Source organism: Dendrobates tinctorius, unplaced genomic scaffold (genome assembly GCF_039654945.1).
Source record: "Dendrobates tinctorius isolate UK_male_01 unplaced genomic scaffold, ASM3965494v1 ptg000044l, whole genome shotgun sequence".
Lineage (NCBI taxonomy): Eukaryota > Metazoa > Chordata > Amphibia > Anura > Dendrobatidae > Dendrobates > Dendrobates tinctorius.
Genome location: NW_027361712.1, coordinates 25,901,221 through 25,908,318, shown reverse-complemented (window position 1 = coordinate 25,908,318; position 7,098 = coordinate 25,901,221). Strand labels below are relative to the sequence as shown.

The 7,098-nt window shown below is 41.7% G+C and overlaps 1 long non-coding RNA gene across 1 annotated transcript; it reads left to right on the top strand.

Moving 5' to 3' along the window:
- Nucleotides 1-4,096: 4,096 nt before the first annotated feature.
- On the top strand, nt 4,097-4,384 carry LOC141089243 (uncharacterized). The gene is made up of 2 exons (XR_012232222.1): nt 4,097-4,201; nt 4,279-4,384. It is a non-coding gene; the product is annotated as an uncharacterized lncRNA (long non-coding RNA).
- Nucleotides 4,385-7,098: the final 2,714 nt, after the last annotated feature.

The window sequence follows — 7,098 nt, the reverse complement described above, 5'->3', positions numbered from 1 at the left end:
AATAGTCAAGGGCTCTAGGTGATTGGTAAGGGACATATTACACAGGTGCACCCTGACTGCATAAGAACCAGAGAGTTCAGGCGCCGCCCCCCTATACACACAGTCAGGAAACATGAGAGCAGCGGCACAGGGCTGGCAACAGACAGAATTCACAGCATTGCTTGAAGCAGAAAGTAAGTTGGTGTGCGGGGGATGGGAGGCCATGCAGTGATGCCAGCTGGGTTGTTACATAAGGTTACATTAAGCCCGGTTAATTAAGAGGTGTCAATAAGACGTCTATTCATTATTAATCTAAGTAATAAAGTGTTTAAAAAAAACACATAAGAATAAAGTATTTTAATGAAATAAAACACAACACATTTTTTCATAATTTTTATTACACGCCTATCCATTTGAAGCCCTCGATCACCTGCAAAAAAAATAAAAAAACAAACAAACAATATACCCCCTGTCCATCATAATCCCATTATTAATGATTGTCCCACGACGATCTCCCCTATAGAGCTGTCACATCAGCAGATGTGACCGCACTCTAGGCCTCCGATGACACACTGACCGGAGCTAACCCTCCAGCAGTGTTTCATTGGAGATAAGCCTCTCGCTTTACGGCAGTACCGCGTGAGAAAATTCTCATGCTGTAGTGCTGCAAAGTGACAGGTGAACTCCGGTAACCTGTCAGCGGCAGAGTGATACAATGCAGAGGATTATCTCTGACATTCTATCACTGGAGCCCCTGGAGAGCTGTCACATCAGCTGACAATATTAATTGGATTACGTCAGACATCATTGGCTAATGTGTCAATCACTGTCACTGTAGCAGGCATAGCCCAATAGGACTTGTAGTTCCATCGGACGATGCCTGCATACACACACACACACAGCCCCTCAGATGCACACACAACCCCGCAGACCCACGCACAGCCCCGCACAGCCCCAGTAGACCCGCAGACCCCCCGCACAGCCCCGGCAGACACCCGCACAGCCCACAGACCCCCGCACAGCCCCGGCAGATCCCCGCACAGCCTGCAGATCCCCCGCACAGCCCAGGCAGACCACCACATTGCCAATAGACCCCCAACACAGCCCCAACAGACCCCCGCACAGCCAGCAGATCCCCACACAGCCCTGCAGACCCCCCTCATAGCCCTGGCAGACCCCCGCATAGCCCGCAGACCCCCACACAGCCCCGGCAGAGCCCCGGACAGGCCCGACAGACTCCCGGGCAGCCCCACAGACCCCCCGCACAGCTCCAGCAGACCCCCGCACAGCCGGCAGAAACCTGCATAGCCCCACAGACCCCTGGACAGCCCAGAGACCCCCGGACAGCCCCACAGACCCCCCGCACAGCACCGCAGACCCCCGCACACACACACACAGCCCACACACACCACACACGCACACAGTCACCGCCCACACACTATACATGCATACAGTCTCCGCCCACACTCCGCCCACACTCTTCCCTCCTCCCGATCTGCAGCATTTAATCCGCAACAAAACCACAGATCTTTTTTAGACCTGCGGTTTTGCTGCGGAAGTGCCCAACTCAATGAAAGTCAATGGGTGCAGAAATTCTGCAGATCTACACAAAGAATTAACATGCTGCTGAAAATAAAACAGTGCAAATCCGTAAGTTTTTATCCACAGCGCGTGCACAGCATTTTTGGATTTCCCATTGATTTACATTGTGTGCACAATGCACTGCGGATTTGAGGCAATTCCGCGTGTTCAAAAACGCCGCGGAAATGCATCAAAAACCTCAACGTGTGCACATACCCTAAGCCTTCAACACAATATTCCATCATGCACATACCTGTGCTAGCTCCACACCTGCTAAGAAAATAGGGGGAGCTGGTAATGCCGAGAGCCACCAAGGAGGTAATCATAGAATCATAGAATGTTATAGTAGAAAGGGACCTCAAGGCTCACCGTGTCCATCCCCCGTGACTTCCATTGAAGAAGAACTCACCACCTTCATGGCAGTCTGTTCCACACTTGATCTGATCACCCTCACTGTCAAAAAGTTTTTTCTAATATCTAATCTGTATCTCCCTTTCAGTTTCATTCCACTGCTTCTCATGTTTCCATGTGCAAATAAGAATAAGGATGATCCTTCTACACTGTGACATCCCTTATGATATTTGTAGACAGCTGTTAAATCTCTTCTTAGCCTCCTTTTCAGCAAGGCAAACATTCCCTGATGCTTTAACCATTCCTTGTAGGACATATTTTGCAGTCCGCTCACCATCCTGATAGCTCTTCTCCGAACTTGCTCCAGTTTTTTAGTGTCTTTTTTAAAATGTGCTATCCAGAACTGGACAGAGTATACAAGATGAGGCCTGACCAAGGAGGAGTAGAGGAGGATAATTACTTCACGTTGTCTAGACTTATGCTTCTCTTAATACATCCTAGAACTGTATTTGCCTTTTTTGCTGCTGCATAACACTGTTGACTCATGTACAGTCTGTGATCTATTAGTATAGCCAAGTCTTCTTCACACGTGCTGTTGCTTAGCCCTATTCCTCCAATTTTAAAGATGGAATTTTCATTTTTCCTGCCCAGATGTAAAATCTTGCAGTTCTCCCTGTTAAATAACATTCTATTAGTCGCTGCCCATTGTTCAAGCTTATCAATATCCTTCTGAATCTTTTCTCTGTCTTCTCTAGTGTTAGCTATCCCTCCTAGCTTTGCATCATCATCAAAGAATGTCTCAGGATTTAGTGAGAGTCAAACTCACAACCTCTGGTTTACAAGACCACTGCTCTGAGCTATGAAGCCATTGAATCGGCTGAAGCAATATCACATAAGCAATGCTGCATTACTGTCAATGATGCACAAGCTGGCTGTTGGCTGAGGGAGAGTGGATGTCGGCTACGGACTGCTTGACATGGGGAAGATCGAGAACCTCCTATATCCCTGAGTCTGTACTGATACTGCGATTGATGGCTGAGTGACCTCCATTCAGAGAGGTGTGGGCCATATTCATTTACTTCCTATTTTACCATAATTGCTATCGTGAAAGAGCCCATTTCATTCATTTTCTTATCCACATTTGTTTGCATTGCAATTATATTCCTCTTACCCACATTGTGCTTAATTTTGCACCCACTAGCCCTTACTACAACCATTTTATAGCCATTTTACAGCACTGACATTCAGGTCCCCATTGACTTATATAGCGTTCAGGGTCCGGAGTCAAGTTCAGATCAAGTTCAAAATCCAAACCAGACTTTAATAAACAGTCTGCCTGAACCCGGAGATCCATGGGTCTGCTTATCTCTACTAAAAAGTTATAACCTTTCAGATTAACCGAGAGCATTGTAAATTTTAAATAATAAAATTAATCATGAAAAAATACAAATTGCCTAAAAATTCTGCCTTCAGTGGAGAGTAGTAAATGTGTGTTGTCTATCAGCAATAAATGATGGGAAAGGAAATATGGTTTATTATCTCTGATATCCTTATTGTTCGATTAATTTTGCTCTGAAAACATTCTACCCATAATACAGTTAGTAGATGATTTATAAGGTCTAAGGCTGCTTGGTCCATTAACAGCTCAATATATTGGGTTGGGAACCTGAATTTTCCAAAGGCTTAGATGATCATCCAACAGAAAAATGGCTAAGAAAAAACAAGTCTAAAGATTTTTTTTCAAGTATATCATTTTCTGCATTCATATTGATCGTTTTTCATCTATTAACATAATAAGAAAAAATAAAGCAAATTGATTTAGAGAAAAGAATGCAAACATTTGTTGACTTTATTAATAAAAGTATTCAGTAAATGCTAATTTTTTCTTTTATATTCTGGATAGCAGACATATGCCACCTACAATCCTTGAATTTTTTTTAGATTTTCCAATGTAAAACATTTAAAAATGTAAGCTGTTAAATCAGGTTAGCAGTCCTGTGTGAGATGCCAATATTTTGCCCCTAAAAATACCATCTTCCAGACTAAAGCACAATTGTATTTTATGCAAGTAATTGGTTTGAGTATTTGTTAGTTTTACTCAATTGGACACAACATAAATAATATGTAAATTTTCGCATTTGCTTTTGAAAACAAATAGAGAACAGAGATCAGGAAATGTCTTCAGAGAAGCTTCAGTGCACACAGATCCTGTGCAGAGGTTCTCTGGGACTCCTCAGACCGGACATGAAGACCCTCCTGTGGTTACTCAGTGCTGTGTTGTCTCTACAATGTAGGTCTCATTTAATGGAAATCTCTAATTTTATCAGTATAGCAAAATCATCTCAAGTTGTAATTTTTTCATTGCAGATGTCACATCACAAATCTCTATGGTGGAGTCAGGTCCTGGGGTTGTGAGGCCATCAGAGACTCTGGACCTGACCTGTAAAGTGACCGGTGCCTCCCTCACTGACAGCACCAACATGTATTGTGTAGCTTGGATCAGACAACCTGAAGGGAAAGGACTGGAGTGGTTGGGGAGAATATGTTATAACAGTGGCACCAGCTATGCCCAGTCTGTCCAGGGACGTATGACTCTAACAAGAGACACAAATAAGGGAGAAGTTTATTGTAAACTCACTGGGGTGAGACCTGAAGAATCTGGGACATATTATTGTGCTAGAGAGTCACAGTGTAACAGATGGGCTGAGGACATGTACAGAAACTGATTTGTAGAAAGTGCTATAATGAAAATTTGCAATGTTACCTTTGGACATTTCTTTAGTCATACTAATGACACGCAGCTCAAACTCTGTCTGAGTTTGATATGATTTTCATCTGAGTATGATACAATTCTCTCACATGAAAGAATCACGTCACAAGTGTGGAGAAGATGGAGAACTTAATTTCTTCATCCTATCCATTCTCTGTGCCCGTGGTAATTAGACTGCACTCGGGTGAAATTTGAGTGCAGCCATATGTTTTACACTCACCCATAGACTTATTTATGTATATGTGCTCGTGATCCGTATATTGGAGCCACTCCATGGATTCTGTAATTCTTTTTTGATACCATAATGCTAGAATTCTATTTTTATTTAATACGCACTCCAGCATTTTTTGCCTTCATACTACAATGTAGGCTGCTTTAAAAGAATAATGTTGAGGGCTTTTGTGTATTCTGGTGTTAATTGATTTGCGATGTCTGTGTTATTTTCCATCAGCAAATATTCTTATGTGATATGGTTTCCTTAACAAAGACTTTAATCCCCATGATGGCAGATTCTAATCCTATTGCTCTTGCTCCCATCTAGGATCAGCAGTGATAGATCAGTGACAAAGAGCTACGGTCTTCTGATGGTTACAGCTGTGTCTCACCCACTATATCACTGCTCTCTTATATAAAGCAGAAATTATACTGGCAGATTTATAAAGGTATCTAAAGAAAAACTGTGTCTGCTGCTCAGAGCAACTAATTACAGCAAAGGTTTTATTTTTCACAAGCAAAATGCTAATTGAAAGCTGCTCTATGGGTAGTTACTTTTTGAAGTAGAAAAAAGTCCAGCTCACCGTAGTAGACATCCTTGGATGTTCGGAGCAGTGGAACGCTGTGTCAAGTTGTGAAACAATCAAAGCATGAAAGATCCAGCTCACCGAACTGGTGAAAAAACTTCTTTATTCAACCAAAAACGTGCTCAGCAGAGGATAAAACAACATCAGCGTAGACAGTTACATGATTTGCAACATCAACGCGTTTCAGGTGACTGCGCATCCTTAATCATGATGTTCAACATTTATCTGAGTAACGCTCTTTATGCTAAGATCCGGTGAAAACACGGGTGTGTTAATTAATTAGCATAGTTACTGATGAGAAACAAAGTGAAAACAAGTGAGATACATGCAAATTAAAAACACAGGCTTTGGCAAGGTAAAACCACATTATAATAAATGTGACATAATCAATGATTAATTTAAAAAACAAAAAGGAAAAAAAAATCTAATTTATTTGGGATATTTATAAAGACAATGTAGTATATTAGATACCATTATATATTTTATACTGATCCTCTGAAAATTAGTATTTATATCTCTATTAATTTATCACAAATTAATTATTTAACTATAATATACCATTGTTCAGTGATGTCAAAATCATTTGTTTATATATCATGTAACTGTCTATGCTGAGAACGTTTTTTAGTGAATAAAGAAGTTTTATTCACTAGTTTGTTGAGCTGGATCTTTCATTCTTTGATTAGATACATCGTACCATGCAGGAATGAGAATGCTAGTGTTAGTCTGTGGATATTAATCCAGAGAATCAATCGATATGTAGGGAATAGTGATGGGCAAGCACTAAAATGCTCAAGTGCTCGTTGCTCGGGTCGAGCAAATTGGAATGCATGGGTACTAGACCCGAGCAACGAACCCAATGTAAGTCTATGGGAAACCCGAGCATTTTTTCCCATGACCTCCCCCCAGGGGTCTTTTTAGGGTCTAAAAACATCAGAAATCGATGGGAACAACAGTGCTCAAGTGACATAGGGAGATCATGGGGAAGACTCCTGGAAGCATTTCTGACTCCCACTCATAGCTGTGAACAATGTTGTCAGAGTCTTACGCCACTTTTACAGGCGCACAATAAAACATACAAAAACAAAATGGGAAATATGTTAATGAACATCCTTTCCAGGGTAATGATTTTTATTTAAGGCAAAAAAATTAACCCAAAACAAAAACGTTCCTCCACCAGTTGGGCTATGTTCACACCTAGCGTTTTGATGAGTTTTTCAACTTTAGCATTTCTTTCAACCAAGAGAAATGCATTCACTGGGAAATGTCATTTGAACATTTTACAACCTTAGCTGGCGATGTGGTGTGTGACACATCATCATTATTATTATTCATTTTTATAGCACCAGTTATTCCATGGCACTTTTCATGTGAAAAGGGGCATACAAAGACAGGGACATTAAACATGAGCAATACAAGGCACACATGTACAAAAGAAGAGAGGACTCTGCCCTAGAGATGAGCGACTTTGCCTTTTTTTGGGTCGAGTCGGGTTTCATGAAACCCGACTTTCTCAAAAGTCGGGTCGAACGAAATCGGCCGATTATCGTGAAAAGTCGAAGGCCGACTGAAACACGAAAGCCAATGCAAGTCAATGGGGAACCAAGGTCGGCAGGG